Here is a 20660-nt window from a genome sequence, read left to right as displayed (position 1 = left end):
CACTTTATGGGTATCAACCACCATCCATCACATCATATTTAAGAGAAAATTCTAAGGTTCAAGCAGTGGAACATCACATCGAACATCAACAACAAGTCCTCCAACTCTTAAAGGATAACCTCGTGTTGGCACAGAATAGAATGAAACAACAGGCAGATCAACATCGCAGTGAAAGAAGTTTTGATGTAGGTGATTGGGTATTCCTACGGCTACAACCATATAAGCAAATGTCCCTCAAGCAAGCTAAGAAGGATAATAAATTATCACCAAAGTATTATGGTCCGTACAAGGTGTTGCAAAAGATTGGTACTATGGCATACAAATTGGAGCTTCCTGCAGCTTCTCGATTGCACCCAGTTTTCCATGTTTCATGTTTAAAGAAGGTTATAGGCGACAAGCTCCCAGTTCAAACAATATTGCCAGAACTTGACGAGGAAGGAAAAATTATATTGGAACCAGAAGCAGTCACAGAAACAAGAACTCGACAGCTACGAAATCGATCAATTTCAGAGTATCTTATCAAGTGGAAGAACTTATCCGCTGAAGATTCCACATGGGAGGATGAGAATTTTATAGAAGTATCCAGAACTACTCAAGCGTTGAGGACAACACTTTTTTGAAGGAGAGGGGCATGTTGGGTCCCTATAATACTAGTGATTACCCCATTACTATTGTAGTTGCATCCCTTATTAATATTGTTGTGCCCCTATTATCCCCATATTGTTATTACTGTGCCCCATAGAATCCCTCTATTGTTATTTTTGTGGCTTTATATTATTATTGTTAGGTCGGCTGGGTTATATTGTGACTCCTTAGACTCCTATATATAGAAAGGAGGTTTTGTCATTTGAATCATCCAAGAATTGTTCATTTATGTAATGTAAAGGAGGTTGCCCCCTCGAAGAGGCTGAATTCTAAGGTGTTGATCTATCTTTTCTATCTTTTCTTGAGCTGGTTTCATAACAATCTCATCCACCTCCTAGTTAGTGGAATACCATTGAATAGTTAGGAGTATTTCCCTTATATTTGAGAGGATCAAATATATGATCACCATAAATGTTCTCTTTTTTTACTGGAAATCTTGCCATTATGTTCCTTCCACAAATTCCATAATATAAATCCCATTACACGGTTCCATGCCCTGTTAATTATAGGATTCTTAAACTTTACCAATTTCCATTGATCCAACATCAAAGAAAGATTTGCATGATTGAATCGAACTTTACCATAGATGTTTTGGAGAATATCCCATACCTATAAGGCGAATGTACATGAAAGAAATAGGTGGTCTGCATCCTCCTATGCTTGAATACAAAGGAAGCATAAAGAGGGTCCTTCATAGCCTTTCTTTCGAAATCTATCCCAGGTTAGAAATTTGCGGCATGCAATTAACCATAGAAAAGTTATGAATTTTTTCTACCATATGTCTGACCAAATCCAATTCCAAATTTCTCCTTCTCGATATTCAAATGATCCATGATAATCAAATATGCCTCTTTTAAGAAAAAATCATGTAGAGGAAGTCTACCCCATCTAAGAGTGTCACATTCATTATAACATCTAATCATCTTGTCGCTTAACTCCTGGTGCAAATCTTACCAAGGAAATTCTTGTAGAGAAGTAGGACAATCCGACTTAGTCCTCCATACTCTCTAAAATCTAGTGCCCTCTATAGATATCCAATAATCAGATACCTTGATTGTGCCCAAATTGGTTGTAAAAGATTGAAGGTCATGAAGATTGTCTTTTTCCTTCAATCGTGGCATATGTTTCCATGCTTCCTCCCAAAAGCTAGCCATCTCTTCTCCCTTGATTTCCTAGAAGGCATATTGTTGAACTATTCCTTTATGTTCTTGTGCCCACATCCATAAGTTGAAGCCACTAATGGTTGAATTGTAACACAATCTCTCCTCTTGTGTCCTCAATGGAGCATATTTTTGTAACCAAATTTGTTCCCATAACTCGTTTCCTCCTTTCAACCGTAGCCACCATAGTTTGGCTCCAAACAATTTTCTTAGTAATTCAGGGTATTGTAAACCAATCCTCCAGACAATTTGGGTTTAGCAAGTTTCTACCAACATATTACTGACCATCACTTGGGTTTATTGGAGCCTATCCAAAGGAAATCACACCACAATGATTTTAACTTGCAAGATGTTGTCTTAGGAGTTGGCATAACAACTATTTGAAACATCGGGAGAGATTCCAAAAAAACCTTGGTGAGAATCAACCTGCCCGCAAAATTTAGAGCTTGAAAAGTTCAGTTTTTTAGCCTAGTGGATGTTTTTGTTAGTAGATATTTCCAACATGCAATACACTTAGGATAGAATAGATTCCTTATGGTTAAAAAATAAAATATTGATCTTCTCCTTATTAATAAAAGTACGAGAGGTTGCCATAAAAGGTCTGTAATATTAGTTGAATTCCTTTAGATTCCTTAGGGTTGGGAAGACCAAACAAGTAGACATCATCAACGAATTGCTGATGGATGATCAGTAGATCTTCACCATATAACCACAAAATTTTAATGTTACCTTGTGAACAAGAATGGGAGAAAAATCTTCCAAGGCCTTCCATAGCCAATATAAATAAGAAGGGGGAAAGGGGGTCACCCTGTATCAATTGTCGAGACGATTTAAATGTGGGAGACAAAGAATCGTTAACTAGAATTGAGGAAAAATGGAAGGAAATAAGAGAAAAAATCTAGGAGATCCAATGCCAAGAAAACCCAAAAGCATCCAAAAACTATAACAGATAATCCCAACTGACTCTATCATAGGATTTAGACATATCCAACTTTATCATCATACATGGTTTCTTCAATGTTTTCAAATAATGAATGATTTCCTAAGTTGTAAAAATCCCATCGGAGATTTGTCTTCCTTCAATGAAACCAGACTGCTATGGTGAAATAAGAATTTAGAGTAAAGATTTGAGGCACTTAACCATAACTATAGATATCACTTTGTATAAGACATTACACAACACTATAGGGTGAAAACCAGTAGGATCTTCTATTTGTCCCGATTTTGGAACCAAGGTGATGAAGGTAACATAAAGACCACTCCAAAGCCACGATGCTTGTTTAGATTCTTCCACCAGCTCATATATCTCTTGTCCAAGGAAAGACCAACAAGCTTGGTAAAAATCCAAAGTGAATCCGTCAGGTCTCGATGATTTATTACATGACATTTCCATGACCATCATCTTGACCTCTTGGAAGGAAATAAGTCTTATCAATGCCAAATTTTGCTCTTCGATGGTAACTCTAGGAATACTCTTGAGAATCTTATTGATATGAGATTGCACGTTGAAAGAGGGTTTTGATAGAATATGATGATTGTAATCCACAAATTTGTGCTCTGTATCCAATTGAAGGAGTTTTCGATCACCATCTGTCCCCAAAAGGGTGAAATTCTTGTTATTATAATGACATTGCAACATAGAATTATGATTTTTCTTTTAGTTGTGTTCACCCTTTTTCAGCCATTGGACTTAGGAATTCTACCTCCATAGGATTTCTTCTTGTTGTCTTCGTTGTTCCAATTTATGTAAGGTTATTCCTTCCTCAATAATTAACTCTAGCTTTTTCCCTTCAAGAATCATATGCTATTGTAGCTCATAAATTTGCACCTCCAATTTGGATTTTTCTTCGAAAATATTTCCAAATTCTTTTTTATTCCACAATTTGATTTGAGCTCTCAATGCCTTATGTTTCAACTGGAAAGCATGCATATTATTTTTACTAGTCACTATAATCTCTTCCCACCAACCTTTCAACTTATCTAAGAATCCTTGTTCCTTTATCTAGAAGCTTTTAAAGTGAAATGGTCAATTCTTTGGTGCTTTAAATCAATTTCTAATATGGCCAACCAATAGTTTGAGCCAAGATAAGGAAGAATGGTTGCTTTGACAGAAATGTCTTTGTGCAACACCTGATCCGATACAAAAATATGATCTAAACGACTAATTACTTGATTGCAACCACCTCTTCTGTTGTTCCAAGAAATGGTGGACATGTCCACTAATTTCAATCTTTCTATAAAATCTTCAAACAAGATAGAGACATGGCCCAACTTTCGTAACCCCACTTTTTTCTTCTGTTAGGCCCCTATACTACTATTGTAACCCCTTATTGTTATTAGTACAACCCCCTTATTATAATGTTGTACCCATGTAGTCCCCATATTGTTACTATTGTGCCCCATAGAAGCCCACTATTGTTATTATTGTGCCCTTACATTATTATTGTTATGTCTGCTCTGATTATATTATGACCCCTTAGACTCCTATATATAGAAAGAAGGTCTTATCATTTGTATCATCTAAGAATTGTTCATTTGTGTAATGTAAAGGAGGTTGCCCCCTCAAAGAGGCTTATTTCTAAGGCGTTGATCTATCTTTTCTATATTTTTATGAGCTGGTTTCATAACATTTGGTATCAGAGCTTTGGATTCTAGGGTTTTCGCTACTCCAAACAAGTCATCGTGGAATTTTCGCTATAACCTTTTTTTACGACGTTTCAGAAGCTAAAAAGAAAACCCATTTGAGACAAAATATCACTGAACCTCGGATTTGAATTTCAGAGCTTTTCTCACTATATTTTCAGAGATATGATTTGAGGAAGTTATAGTTTTTGCAAGCTCCAGAATTTCATCTAAAACAGGTCATTGTGGAATTTTAGCTATAACGTTTCCGCTACGAATTTTCAGAATCTACAAAAAAAACCCATTTGAGAAGAAATCAGTTTGAACCTCGGGTCTGAATTTTAGATCTTGTCTCGCTATATTTTCGGATATATGATCTGAGGAAGTTAGGGTTTTTGCAGACTCCCGATTACATCTTAACAGGTGACCTTGGGAAAATCTTCATAACTTTCTCTCTAAGCATCAAATTGAAATTTCGTAAGAAGTTACAAAAAGAGGACGAACTGCAATTTTTTGTATGTACTTTTCACATCCGAAGGTCAAAACAGTGACACGTGGCACGTCATACAATTTCGCTATTCTGAAAAGGTGTATAATCGGTCATCTTGGGAGATTGTGCATAACTCTTTCTTGGAGAATCCAATTTTGATCAGACTAGTGGCATTGGAAAGAGGACACAGAGGACTACTTCAGGTCATGATTTTAGAATTGGAAGATTTGAAATTACAGAGTTACAGTCGTTTCAAGATTGAGCTCCTAAAATAAAGAAAAAGTGAGATGAGGAAGTTTGATGGCAAGGATCCGATAAATTGGATACTACAGATGGAGAAATATTTTGATCTACATGGTGTACCACTGTTACAAAAAGTATGTATTGCATCTAATTATTTAGAACTTAATCAATTTTTATGGTATAAAGGGTTTTGTTCTCGTAAACCACTTGTCACGTGGTCAATTTTCACGGAGGAAATGATAGCACATTATGAGGATACAAAGAGAAACACCTTCTTTAGCCAATTGATAAATCTCAAACAAAAGTGTTCAATGGCAGAGCACATTGAGGACTTTCAAAAATTGGATGTAAGGGAAAATGATATTCTAGAGAAGCAGAGAATTGATGTCTCCATAGGGACTTTAAAGGATAACATTCAACATGAGGTTCATCTTTGGGAACCTGATTCATTGGAGAAGGCATTCAAGTTGGCAAGAGAAGTGGAAAGCAATTTTATGGAAACAAGGAATTCTACCCCTCACAACTATAAACATGGAAGTGTTGTTTCTCCTAGCCTTCCACAACCTACAAGGGTGACACCACAACAATTGGAAGAAAAAAAAGAAAAAGGGATTTGTTACAATTGTGATAGCAAATGCACTAAAGGTCATAAGTGTGCTAAGAAGAAATTATTTTACATAGATTATGAAGAGGAGGAAGAAAAGGATCAAGAAACATCAAAAGAAGAGGATATACACCAGGAACCAACCCCAGAGAAAGAAGAAATGAATCTGACCATATCTTGTAAAGCATTGGCAAGAATTATCACTCCTCAAACTCTCAAGATAGAAGGACATATCAAGAATAAAAAGGTTCAAGAAGTGAAAGATCACATCGAGAAAGAAGAAATGAATCCAACCATATCTTGTAATGCATTAGCTAGAATTACCACTCCTCAAACTATCAAGATAGAAGGACATATCAAGAAGAAAAATGTTCAAGAAGTGAAAGATCACATCGAGCATCAAGAAATGAATCCGACCATATCTTGTAAAGCATTGGAAGAAATTACCACTCCTCAAACTCTAAAGATAGAAGGACATATCAAGAAGAAAAAGGTTCAAGTAGTGAAAGGTCACATCGAGCATCAACAACAAGTTCTCCAACTTTTAAAGGATAACGCCACTTTGGTGCAGAATCGAATGAAACAACAGGTAGATCAACATCGCAGTGAAAAATGTTTTGATGTAGGTGATTGGGTATTTTTATGGCTACATCTCAAGCAAGCTATTTATGAGAAGGAAATGTTGGCAATACTACATGCACTTAAGAAATGGCGACCTTACCCAATGGGAAGACACTTCAAGGTAAAAATGGATCATGATAGTCTTAAATACTTTTTAGAACAAATATTATCTTTAGAAGAACAGAAAAAATGGGTCACAAATATGTTGGGTTATGACTTTGACATCATCTATAGAAAAAGGAAGCAAAATTTTGTTGCAGATGCACTCTCAAGAAAGGATGAGGATGTCGAAGCATTGTTTTATGCTATTTCTATTATCCAACGAGATTGGATAAAAGAAGCAAGGGATGAATGGAAGAAGGATGAAGAAGTTTGGCCACTCATTCAAAAGTTGTAGAATATCCCAATTCAAACAATATTGCCAGAACTTGAAGAGGAAGGAAAAATCATATTGGAACCTGGAGCAATCACAGAAACAAGAACCCAACAGCTACGAAATCGATCAATTTCAGAGTATCTCATCAAGTGGAAGAACTTACTCACTAAAGATTCCACATGGGAGGACAAGAATTTTATAAAGAAGCGTCAATAACTACTCAAGCATTGAGGACAACACTTTTTGAAGGAGAGGGGCATGTTAGGCCCCTATACTACTAGTGTAACCCCTTATTGTTTATTAGTACAACCCCGTTATTATATTGTTGTACCCATGTAGTCCCCATATTATTACCATTGTGCCCCATATAAGCCCACTATTGTTATTATTGTTCCCTTACATTATTATTGTTATGTCGGCTCTGATTATATTATGACTCCTCAGACTCGTATGTATAGAAAGGAAGTCTTATCATTTGTATCATCTAAAATTGTTCATTTGTGTAATGTAAAGGAGGTTTCCCCCTCGAAGAGGCTTATTTCTAAGGTGTTGATCTATCTTTTCTATCTTTTTGTGAGTTGGTTTCATAACATTTTCAAACTAAGATCTAATGAGATTGAAATATCCACCTAAGATCCATAAGGAATTTGCAAATATATGTTGATGAAATTGGATTTGTTCCAAAAAAATTGGTTTTTCCCCTAAAATTGGTGGTCCATATACTACTGTCAATGCCACTAGGTCCTTTCTTTCCACGTAGCAAAAACGTCGAGTCAAGATTCAAGGACTCACCAGCCAATCCTGAAAGACAACTTCATTTAGATTCCAAAGGATAGCCAGTCCACCCGAACTACCTTGGGCATTGATGGACATAAATTGACATTATTTCAAGCAAAAATCGTAGACAACTGACAACTTACTCCATAGAAGTTTTGTTTCTTGTAAAAGGACCATCAACAGTGTCTCCTTTTTTATTCTATCCCATAAATGTCGTTGTTTCCCTATACTATTTAGGCCCCGCACATTCCACATTAGGATTTTCATTGTTGAGATTTTTGAGATGATGAGAACAAATATGGGATCATAATTGCTTGCCTAAAATTTACCGATTCCTCGCCAACATCCTGCAACAATTCACGCTTTGACTTCCATCCCTTACACTTAGGGTCTTTTGCCAAGTCATTAATTACGAGATTTTTACCTTTCTCTTTTAATTCCTACATCGAATGAAGCCCCTGCCCACTTTGACAAGTCTACCATTGTCGCGATTTCCATTTAGTGTACACCTTTGCATACTGCTCCCATTGTTCTTTATTTAATTCAAATCTTTTTCTCCCCAATCCAAAATGATGATAACCAAAGTACTTTCTTCCTTTAAAAGAAATCTATAGTGTTGCTTGGTAAGTTGAACCACCTCCTCAATACCTGAAAAATCAAGGAAATTCTCGGAGGAACCCCCGTCCGCTTCATCCTTCGATGTTTTCTGCTTTTGAGGTTGCTTTGCTTGCTCTAGATTCGAGGATTGTTCCAACATCAAAACACCATTGAGGACATTTGTACTTGGGTTTTCCTCCATTTCTTCTAAAGATTGAAAAACAATTTTCTCCTCAAGTTTTGTTTGAGCTGGAATATTTTTAACTCTATTATTCTGCCTTCACAGGGTAACTTTGGTAAAACCCTCATTCTCCACTTATCCAACACTCTCCTGATCTTTTTTCTTGCTTAGACAATCTCTAAATAAATGGTTGTGTTCATGGAAAAGACGACACGGAAAATGAACATGCTCATATTCTAGTGGTTGAGACCAAATTTCTTCTCACTAATCAAGATCAATAGATTCCGACAGGGGTTGGGAAATATTCATGTAGACATAGAGGCAAGCATAAGACATATTTCTACCTCTCTGAGTCACCTCAAACACTTTTACAAAACTACCCAGAACATTTCCAATACCCTCCAAAATTTCTAGAAGCCAAAATTCAATAAGTAGGGCATATAATCTTACCCACACAGGAGCAGACATAAACTATTCTTTATCCTGATTGAAGCATTCTTCCCAATGTCAAATATATAAACCAACATTATTGTAGAAGTAAGGTCCACCCTTGAAAACCCTAGCCTTATCTTGCAAGAATCCCTTTGGTCCCAATCTTAGGTCAATTTCTCCCTTAGGTTGCTATTTCCATAGAATCCAGCATTCCAACTCCTTCTCTATAGGCCAACCTCCAATAAACTCGCATATAAATGCCTGGTCTTTCATTAGCTTACGGTGTTCTTCTAGACATTTAAGGTTTTGGGGTGCTTTAGGAATACATTTTCCTTTCAAGTTGGCTTGCCATTTCACACCTAAAGTGGGAAGATTTGAGGAGGACCCACTACCACCAGCCTTACCCTCCTTTTACATACATGAATTTGATTTTCCTGCCACTATATATTTGAAAGAGGGGTGCCCTACCCCCCTTATTAAATCGAACTCTAGGAAGTCACTTTAATAACCCCACGTCATATAAATCGTAAGCACTCTAATAAAGTTACTCTAATAACCCACCTCTTGAAACTATTTGATTGTTAAAATTTAAACCCACTTCTGGAAACTATTTAATTATTAAAATTTATAGAAATATATATACTTTATCTCTCTCCACTTGAAATTATAACTACTTAAATAAAATCACATATTTTGTTTAGAAATCTATTTGATCCTTCTATTTAATTTTTTTAATACATATTACCAAGCTAAATTTAATAAACCTTCTTAAAAATAATAAACTGATAAATAGTTATTTTGAGATTCATGTGGAATTTTAGACATATTACACACCTAAATTTAATGAACCTTCTTAAAAACATTAAACTAATAAATAGTTATTTTGAAATTCATGTGGAATTCTAATACAATATTGTGATTTTCCCAAATGACCTGCAGACTAGACATTTTAAAATAGGTGAGTTGATCAAAATACCCTCTTCATATACTTTGGAGACCGGAAAAATGTATGATGCAGGTCCAATTACCATCCCTTCTGCTCAGGGGTTAAATTTGACGGGTGACCCTACCCGTCAAGGAATTTTTTTATGACGTTTTTATTTTTAAACTGCCCATCATATGACTTTTAAAATTTATTTGTACAAGTTTCCATGATTGTTTTTGTATATCAACACAATCAACATATGCATGTGGAATTGCTACAAATAGTAATTCATGCTTGTGAACAAGCCCCTCCTTATCACAAATTTCTAGAAAGCCAAATTTAGAGGCATCTATAAATTTAGATAAATAACATGTGCGTATACGGGCGTCAAATTTACCTAAAATAACAAAGAAGCTTTGTAATAGGGTCTAGCTTGACACACTGCTCCAGCAAATGTCCATGACGACTACACACAAACCACTCCTACCAAATAACCTCCTGCGCTTTCATTTCCCCCAGGAGGCCACCAAAAGGTCCAACACCAAAATAGAGCGCGGATATGCATGCTGAGCTCCCTCATCTTTCCACGCCTTAATCGTTCGTCACCCCCAAACTCCAATGCGATGTCAATCCTCACACGAGTTTCTAACGTGTTGATATTACTCCTCCCATTACATACACTTTGATGAAGTGACCGGAAAGACTGTCCCTCACCTCACTCCACCCGTATTCACAAATAAGGCTCCTCTTCCATGTGTTACAAAGACCTCACCCCATCGAGGATTAACTCAGTTGAATTTAACCACAACCCATACATCTGATTTTGAATTGATGATTTTTTTTCAACATAAAGTTATAAACTTTTTTCTACCTTACACTTTTGATTAATCATCATATAATTTTAATTTACTGATTATCAATATTAAAGAGGAGAAATCAATATAACTTTCAAATAATCTTTCACTTCTTATCTCAAGAGAGAGTTTTAACAATAAAAAAAACCTAATAACAAATGGCTTCTCAAAAGCTGAACTTAGAATAGAGAATTTGGATTATCTCTATTATCAAAATGTTGAATCAGTTGAATTTAACAACAGCCGATATATCTAAGGTTAAATTTATGATTTTTTTCAATATAAACAAATGGACTTTTGCAACTGGTTATGGATTTTGCGAGCAATCAGAATAACTTTGCTCCATTCAATATCCCATCTCACCCCGTCTTTTTAAGGGGAACTCCTAGTTTCTGGTTGCAAAAGAGTTTCTAGTTTTATCTGAGAGAGAATTTTAGTGACATGTTTAAATAAATACTCGCTGAACATTTTTTTTTTCTTATATAAATGAAATGTAGCATTTATAAATGACAATTAAATTACATATATATGAAAAAAACTTAATATAAGAATCATATACAAAAAGATTTAAATTAGATATAATGGAAAATAGTCTGATGTTTATATAGAAAATTATTGTTATTTTTTATCTCATTTGTATCTCTTACATATTCTAATCTCGAAATATGCAATAAATATAAAATTATAGCAGATTTACACTAATATTCTATAGTTAGAAATGATACTACATAATCGACCAGAAAAATAAACATCATATTATAAGGTACTCCTTTGAATTGAATCGAATCGAATAGAAATAAATAATTAAATTTTAGATGGACGTGGGTGTTCACCAGCCTGCTTGGCGACGGAGGTCCAGGAGCAGCCCGGCGTGAGTCTGTCGTTTAGATAAGAGAGAAGCTTCTGATCCTCTTCAGGTGACCACAGACCTTTTCTTAGGTTTATATTGGAGGAAGCTGGAAGGAATCCTTTCCGTGCAGCCGGTTGCTTTTCTCTGCAACTCATTTCTACCGGGCGAATCGCTCCACCCTCTGTCAAGTGACTGAAACAGCCCAGCCCAGCGTTTATGCTGCGATATATTTAAAGACGCTTGATTAGGGTTGCATGAGTGAGTTCATTTTTTAAACTATATTATTTCTGACGTCTTTATCTGCTTGACATGACGGAACATTAACCATTCTGTACACAGCAATAAAAGCTGTCTAAGTTGAAAGACAATAAATATGTATAATGTTATAAGTTCAGGTGAGCAGTATATATTATTGGTTGGATTTTGTACTTTTCTCTGCAACTCATTTTTACCGGGCGAATCGCTCCACCCTCTGTTAGGTGACTGAAACAGCCCAGCCCAGCGTTTATGCTGCGATATATTTAAAGACGCTTGATTAGGCTTGCATGAGTGAGTTTATTTTTTAAACTATATTATTTATGACGTCTTTATCTGATTGACATGACGGAACACAGCAATAAAAGCTGTCTAAGTTGAAAGACAATAAATATATATAATGTTATAAGTTCAGGTGAGCACTATATATTATTCGTTGGATTTTGTACTTTTCTCTGCAACTCATTTTTACCGGGCGAATCGCTCCACCCTCTGTTAGGTGACTGAAACAGCCCAGCCTAGCGTTTATGCTGCGAATCAAGGACCCTTTGCGACACCATTCAGTGTGACGATTGCGGTACAGGTATGATCACCCAAAGGAGATGTGGTCAACACCGCGAAGGGACCCATGTACAGGATCGTCTAAAGGAGATGCGGTCAAAGACGCGCAGGGAGTCCCACGACGCCGACGATCTCCTTCGTCCTCTTGAATCCAAGTTCCAGTACCTCGAGGCTCGAACCGGTCCATATTCAATCACTTTAAGTTTTAACTTACGGGTGCCAGGTGGATTATATATACCGTAAGGTTAAATATATATATATATATAAAATTTATAAAATAAAAAATTTTAAAACTTTTAATTTTTAAATATGCTCGTCATATTGACGTTTTTAAAAATTAATGGCAAGTTGCATATGACATGGAGATTTGAAATTAAAACATATTTTACAGGTAAAAAAGCTAAATACAAATATACGGGCGTCAAATTTAACCCCTGCTTCTGCTTCAAGTGGTTCTCAAATCTCCATTGGAGTAGGTGATGGCCGGCCAAAGCATTATAAACCAAAAGCCGTAAGGGGCAATTAAGATTCATAGAAATTTACCAAATTAGTCCAATTAACATGACAATCTTCTAACGATCACGCGAGATATTTTACTCTCTTTGGGTTTGGGTGGTAATGTAGTCTATGTACGTCCATTTTAACTTTCATGGTTATTTTTTTTCGAAAAAAGCAATAATTGTATTTATATCAGAAATATAAACAAAACATTATACCAGAGTTCCTCAAATATATGAGATTTAAGAGCGAAATTAACATCACAATTAATACCAAAATGAGCTCCAACCAAAACTCAAAAACACAGCTGATCCTCATATATGAGACTAAACATAGAAACCGTAGAAATTAACACCAAAATGAGCTCCAGCCAAAATTGGAAAGCATAAAAATCAGAGCCTGCCAAGAGACCAAAAACTCACCGCCATTAAAGGGCCGAGTTGGAGAAGACTAAAATTAACCACTGAGAGGCAGAACAGATCTAAATGAACTGAACTGAATGAAAATTTGTCTTTGCACACCAGTCCGCCATTAAGGAGTTTGGATATCAACACGACTCTGAGAGATGTCTCATATCAGTTGGAATCGTGGCCACTTTTTCCTCCACGGTAATACATTTGTTACTGAATCTGATGTTTCTGTTTCCTTGTTCATAGAATTTTTATGACGATGATGCATTTTTTCAACACCACCAAATGGCAATGGCAAAACCACTGTCATGCGATCACAAGATCAAGAATCCTATGCTTCTTCTTCTTCACGCTACCAAACCCAATTTCATGAGCATTAGTCCTGCTCTTCAGATTCATAACCATAATGGTGAGATGCTGGAAAGTAATAACAATAATGGCCAACTGTTGAAAATACCCTATAAGCAGGGCCGGATGAAAGAGGTGCTCTGGAGTTTGCATAATATTGTGAACCAACAACACCAATTAGACTCCTCTACTTATACTTCTCTCTTGCGAGATTGCATTAACATGAATGCCTTGCCAGAGGCCAAACTAGTCCATGCCCATATCATTATAAGTGGATTTAAGCCTAATGCTTCTTTAGAAACCAAACTTGTGGTAATGTACGGCAAGTGCGTCAGCAACCTGGTGGATGCTCGCCATGTGTTGGAAGAAATGTCTGAACGAAGAAATGTGGTGTCGTGGACTGCCATGATCGGAGCCTATTCCAGGCATGGACAAGCTCAGGAGGCCTTGACACTCTTTTGCCAAATGCAACGAACAGGCATTGATCCAGATGACTTCACTTACGCCAGTGTTTTGCCAGCGTGTGCCAGTTTGGCGGCTCTGGATTATGGCATGGAGCTCCACCAAAACATAATCAGAAGTGGATTTCAGTGTGATAAGTTTGTGGCGAGTGCCCTTGGAGATATGTATTTCAAATGCGGGAGCCTAGAAAATGCACGCAAAGTGTTTGACCAAACTCCTGAACGAGATGTGGTCTCATGGAATACCATGATTGCGGGGTATACACAGAATGGACTTATTGAGGAGGCTCTGGAGATCTTCCAGGAAATGCCTGAGCCCAATAGGGTTTCATGGAATACCATGATTGTAGGATATGCACAGATTGGGGCTGTTGGGGAAGCTCTAAAGTTCTTTCAGAAAACGCCCGAACGAGATGTGTTTGCATGGAATGCTATGATTGCAGGGTATGTGCAGGCTGGGCTTGTCAATGAGGCCATGAAGCTTTTTCAGGAAATGCCTTATCGAGATGTGGTTTCCTGGAATCAAATGATTGTGGGTTATGCACAGAATGGGCTAGTTGATGAAGCCATGGAGCTGTTTCAGAAAATGCCTGAACGGGACATGATCTCATGGAATACAATGATTACAGGGTATGTGCAGAATGGCCATGTTGAGGAAGCCCTGGAGCTCTTTAATGAAATGCCTGAAAGAGGCGTGATCTCATGGAATTCTATGATTGCTGGATATGCGCAAAACGGGCATTTCAATGAGGCATTGCAGCTCTTTCATAAAATGCACTTGACAGGTGTGAAGCCAAACACTGTCACTTTTGCCAGTGTCCTCTCAGCATGTGCGAATTTGGCAGCTCTTGAATACGGCAAGGCTGTTCATGAATATGTAATTAAAATTGGGTTTGAGTCTGATACCTTTGTTGGAAATGCACTTGTAGATATGTATGCTAAATGTGGGAGCATAGAAGTTGCACAGAATGTGTTCGACAAAATGCCTGCACCAGACATAGTCTCGTGGAATGCAATAATTGTAGGATATGCCATGCATGGGTTTGGCAAGGAGGCACTGCAGCTCTTTGAGAAAATGGAACACACCAGTATGCAGCCAAATCATGTTACCTTTGTTGGCGTTCTATCAGCCTGTTGCCATGCAGGCCTTCTAGATCATGGCTGGCGGCACTTCAATCGCATGAGTCAATTTTATTGCATTACACCGGCTGTTGAGCACTATTGCTGCATGGCTGACCTCCTTGGCCGTTCTGGGCAATTGTACGAGGCATATGACTTAATAAGTAAAATGCCAATAAAACCCACTGCTGCTGTGTGGGCTTCTTTGCTCGGTGCCTGTAGAATCCATTCCAATATAGAGCTAGGAGAACGTGTGGCAGATTGCCTCTTCCATTCAGATTCTAAAAATGCTGGGCATTTTGTGCTTCTTTCAAATATATATGCTGCAGCTGGCAGGTGGGATGATGTAGAAAAGGTGCGGAAAATGATGAAAGAAAGGAGCGTGGTCAAGACACCAGGATGCAGCTGGATTGAGGTGAACAATAAGATGTATGCTTTTCTAGTTGGAGACAGATCACACCCACAAACACACAAAATTTATGCAGAGTTGGACAGATTGTCTGGGCAGATGAAGGAAGCAGGTTATGTGCCTGACAAGGACTTTGCACTGCATGATGTTGAGGAGGAGCAGAAGGAACATATTCTTGGCTACCACAGTGAGAAGCTTGCTGTTGTGTTTGGACTTATGAATATTTCCCCTGAGATACCAATCCGTGTCATAAAAAACCTTAGAGTTTGTGGTGATTGCCACTCTGCCATCAAGTTCATTTCCAAGATTGCTGCACGTGAAATTGTTGTGAGGGATGGCATCCGTTTCCATCATTTCTCAAACGGACAGTGTTCATGTGGGGATTATTGGTGATGCTAAATACCAATCAACATGAGCTTGCATAACAAGAAGCTTGTGATTATGATCAGTCTTGCATTAGTACCCAAGTGACCAGGTACTTTTCTTCTCTTTCAGTCAACTGTAGTGTTTTCAGAAGTTAGAACTAATGTATTCTTTTGCTTTAAACCAGGTTGCGCACTGCATCTAATAACGATGCATTATTACCTTATGACCATCATAGGGTACCTAGTTGAGGGCCTAAATATACTTTTGAGATATTCTAGAACTTCTGCACTTTAAAGCAAGATTCCTTAAATGAGGATAAGGCCTTCTCTGTTAATGTTGCTGCCATTGATATCTGTACAGTATCCTGCTGTCCTTGATATTTCTGGGGCTTCCTGCTGATTACGTTGAATTACTTGAATTTTTTGTAGGAGCGTGGTGGACCATGCAGAGATTATGGACTATAGATGATTATGCCTTACGGTGAGATGATTCTAGTATTTCTGCATTCCATATTTGATGCTTATTAGAGTTTCTTTGGAATTATTTCTTGTGCTTTTCTCTTGAACCTTGATGTTATGGAGACATTAGTTATGGAAGTATGTAAACTACTTGTTATAGTGAATGATGATCATTTGTGTGTAGTGTAACTCTACATGTATTAGTTATGTGTGTGATAGGCTGGCTATATGAAGAGTGTGTGTTAGATATGTGGACCTGGTGGGTTAAGGTGATCCTAGCCGGTCCTAGCCTCTAGGTTAAATGGGTTACGGAGTCAGGGACAACCCTAACCTGAACCTTACCCAAAAAGGTTGTGTGTGCATGGACATTGGATTTGTAATCACTTCTGTATTAAAAGCATGTAGGGAGAATGGGATCATAATATATATCTTTTGCACTTGTCTATGTCTATTTAATGTCGGTTTAATGTGGCATGTTCTACATTCAGGTTACAAGTTCATCATAGTATCAGAGCATATGGCAATACCTGGACTAGCAATGTGAGCACAAGCGTGAGTGGAGTGTAACTTATGTGACTGTGACTGGTGATATTTCAAAAGATGATTGGAAGATGTGAAAGTTGGTGGTGCTTATTAATGTTGTAATGTGATATTTGCGTATCGTTGCTGTATCTGCAAATTGCCACAGATTTCCCTGTCAACATTCGCCGTCAATGTAGAACTCTAGATTCAACAAAGGAGGCTATTTGTTTGAACTTTTAAGTGCAATGAGTTCATGCCTCCACTCAAATTGCCATGTTTGAAAATGGATCACCATTTTGTTTGGCTTGCAAATTGTGTTTGTTGATGTCCCACATAATAACACTAGTGCTTAATAAAGTTGTGACATGGTTTGATATGCTCTAGGTCATGTTTGAACTACGCTGTGCAACAAATGGTGGGAAAATTCTCTGGCAGACCCAGCAGTTGATTGACAGTGGGCAAATAGTGGCTCTGATAGCAACTCAAGAAGCAATATTGAGGAAGTGGACAACATCTTAGGGGACTTAGGCAATTGAAAGGATGACTCACGAGTCATGGTACAACAAGCTAGTAGCTGTGCTAAGTAGCCAGCTAACTTTGGCAGAGCTAGTAAAGATTATCAAGGTGCTGGTGTAAGAATCGAAGCAGTAGCATGCAGACCATCATTGTTCGGTAGATGTCATTGTGGAATACTGCTACTGTGCCTCTGCATTATGTTCATGCTGAAGATTCTTAAGGCTGTGTGTAGTTACAGGCATAATTTGTGAGGCACAGGTCAAAGCTGTAGCACAATTTTGTCCTTGGATGCTAGAGAAAGCATAAATTAATTGCATAAGGTTGTGTTACAAATAGAGCAGAGGTCACCGATATTGTGTCATTTTTTGTATTTCAAATATTAGAGTTGATTTTTAATTAAATTGAAATAATTTTTGAAGTCTGGTTGCACTTGAGTTGCTGGCATGAGTTAAAAGTTTTTATGACTCCAATTTTATTATTTTTTGTATGGAGTTGAGTAGAAAAATATCAAATAATATTTTTGCAACTTAGATCCACAAACAAGTGGCTAGAGGAGTTGGTAGAGTTATTGGTATGTTGTGTAAAAGGTAAAGGGTTCAATCGTCATTCAATTAGTTTTTGTCATTTGAACCATTTTTTACAAATAGTCACATGGGTCACCTGGTGCTAAAGTGAAAGGGGCTTAAACATCTTTATAAAATTTCTATGATCATAACTTTGCCATATGGAGGTTATTTTCTTTGAAATTGCTTAGAATTTTGCAAGGATTCTGCTACTATAATTGTTTTTGCAGAGATTCTGTTGTTTGGGGATTGAAAAATATATAGAAAGTGACAAAAATAGGCTCAAGAGAAGTTGTTGTAGGTGCTGAACTTAAAATATCCATAACCCCCTCATACAGAATCAAAACCAGGGAATATTTTTGTTTTTGTTGTTGATTTTTTGCATAGATTTTGCCGGTGTGGTTGGTTTGTAGTGATTTTGCTATTATTTCAAAAACTTCTTTTGCTCGAAGTCAGGGCTAGGAAGGAGCGAGTTACAAACCTCAAAATCTAAATCTAATACTCATTACATAAAAATCGCAAATTTGAAAAGGGAATTAACAACACAAGATGGCATGATAGCAAAACTACAGGTTGTGTTGAGGAATTAAAAAAGAAGCGTCAAACTAACTATGCACAAACAATAAACAAATATTGAAGAATTAAAATCAAATATGAATATAAGTGAACATTGAAAGTGGCATGATTGGTAGCTCTGAGAAAGTTATCGAAGGCATTGGTTCCAATTGATACAAAAAATGGAATACAAAGGAGAAGGATCAGAGAAGAATGAATGTGGCAGAATAACCCCAACATGAAAGTGGCATGATTGATAGCTTTGAGAAAGATATTAAAGGCATTGTTTCCAAATTGTTACAATATATGGAATACAAAGGAAAAGGATTAGGAAAGAGTGAATGTGGTATAATAACCCCAATTGAGATAGAAACAAGACCAAAGCATATTAAGACGAGGAAATTGAATGCTATAAAGCAGTTGAAGAAAATAAACCTATAAAGTTTCAACATTATTGACACCCTCATTATGGAAGGAAAAATATTGTTGACAAAATATATGAGGTTAGTGCTATGAGCTCTTATGATAAATGTGCAAGACATTGTCTTGGTTTAGGTAAATGTTGGGACTTATATCCATGTGGGGATTATGACAAACATAACCGTTCTTTGAAAATGAAAACCCTAGTTTTCCAATTGCACTTGTATATAGGCCTCTTGCTCTTGAAGCTTGTGGAATGACTTATTATTGAAGGTCATATGTTTAAAAGATCCATTGTCCACATACCATCCTACACTAGAGACAATGTTAGTGGAAATGAATGAAACTATGGAGAAAGTTGTCTCAAGCTTGGATGAAAGCTCATCTACTCTAGCAAAAGTTGTTGCACTCCTTGTAAATTTCCTTTTCTATTGTAACTTATCCTTCCCTTTCTTGTCTTGAAATTAAGAAGCATAGTGCCCTATCTTGTAGCACATGAAGCACTTCACATGACTTAAGTTTTTTTTTTCCTTGGTTCAAGGAACCTAAATCCTCCTCCTTTTGACCCCTCTTAGGTCCTCCTTGCTTATTTGCTCTTCTCAATTTCTCAATGAGGGCAAAGTTTTGGATCTCCTTCGATTTTGTTGAAAGTGTCTAGCCTTGTTTCTTCATGAAAGAAATGACTCTAAAGCTTCGTGATGATGGGTAGCTTCTCATGAGCACAAACACCTTGAACAATAGGTTTGTAAGTATTAAATTTTTATATGTTTGTTAACTATATTTGAATATGAAATTATGGATCATCATTATTTTATTTTAATTTATATGGTGAGATAGATCTATAACTTATACCTACTATATATATATATATATATATATATATATATATATATATATCCAGTTCGATTAAACCTCCTCATAATACATATAACCACATACATATACTTCACACAAAGCACTTACAAAAAATACTTTATTGTAAGTGTTAAGTCTTTATATGATTATTAACTAAATTAAAATATGAAATTATGAAATATCATGGTTACTAATATGAAATATCATTATTGATATTTAATGTGATATGCATATTATGAATTGTTTTCTAAATAAATTGTTTATAATTTTATTAATAAAGAGAATTGCAATATAACAAAACTAAATTGAGCTCTGCTTATTATTTCTATTGCTATTTTTATCACATTTTTATTTTTATTAGTTTTTTAATTGACTTGATATATCTTTTATTTTTATTGATCCTCCAACGCTTCATTCTTCACTACAACATCTCCCCTAACATCTCCCCTATGTTGAAAGTCTATAGAGTGTCTCTCAATACAAAGAAGGAAAAGATGAGGGAAAGGAAGAATTTGTCCAAAAAATTTTGAGCAAAATGCTCACATTCCAACCTTTGGTGTTTGATGTATGAGCATGCAAGGCTTGAAATGTTGTAATGTATATATTCTAATCCATAACTCAGATATATTTTGGAACATAAACAAATAACAAAAAGTTCAAAATGCCTTTAGAACTCTCAAATTAAACTAAGCAAATGTAGTGTAGAGGTATGCATTTGCAAAGGAAAATGTCGAAATGCATAGCACAAGACGATCCTTCATTTTGCATAAAATGGATATAATATAGAGTAATTGATGCAACACTAAAATGTATAGAGGAATGAAGGTTTAGTAATGTTTCCTACACTTCATATTGATCCAGAGAGAATGTTGTGGAAAAACGAATGCAATGCAAGTGGATGTGGAGGAAAGGTCGTGAAGCAAATGGCGGCAAGGCAAATGGTTGTAGAGTAAATAGATGCAAAGAA

The 20660-nt window shown here is 36.6% G+C and overlaps 1 pseudogene across 1 annotated transcript; it reads left to right on the top strand.

Annotated features, from left to right (window-relative positions):
- The first annotated feature begins 13080 nt into the window (after window positions 1-13080).
- LOC149249291 (putative pentatricopeptide repeat-containing protein At3g13770, mitochondrial pseudogene) lies at window positions 13081-17718 on the top strand (annotated as a pseudogene). Its single transcript, XR_016266747.1, has 3 exons — window positions 13081-15913; window positions 16233-16284; window positions 16751-17718. The product of XR_016266747.1 is annotated as a putative pentatricopeptide repeat-containing protein At3g13770, mitochondrial pseudogene (transcript).
- Window positions 17719-20660: the final 2942 nt, after the last annotated feature.

The sequence above is a fragment of the Pinus tabuliformis genome, chromosome 7 (assembly GCF_031772625.1).
Source record: "Pinus tabuliformis cultivar Carrire ecotype Pingquan chromosome 7, CPIR1, whole genome shotgun sequence".
Taxonomy (NCBI): Eukaryota; Viridiplantae; Streptophyta; class Pinopsida; order Pinales; family Pinaceae; genus Pinus; species Pinus tabuliformis.
The sequence above is the reverse complement of the archived record's forward strand: the minus strand, read 5'-3'. Positions and strand labels throughout refer to the sequence as shown.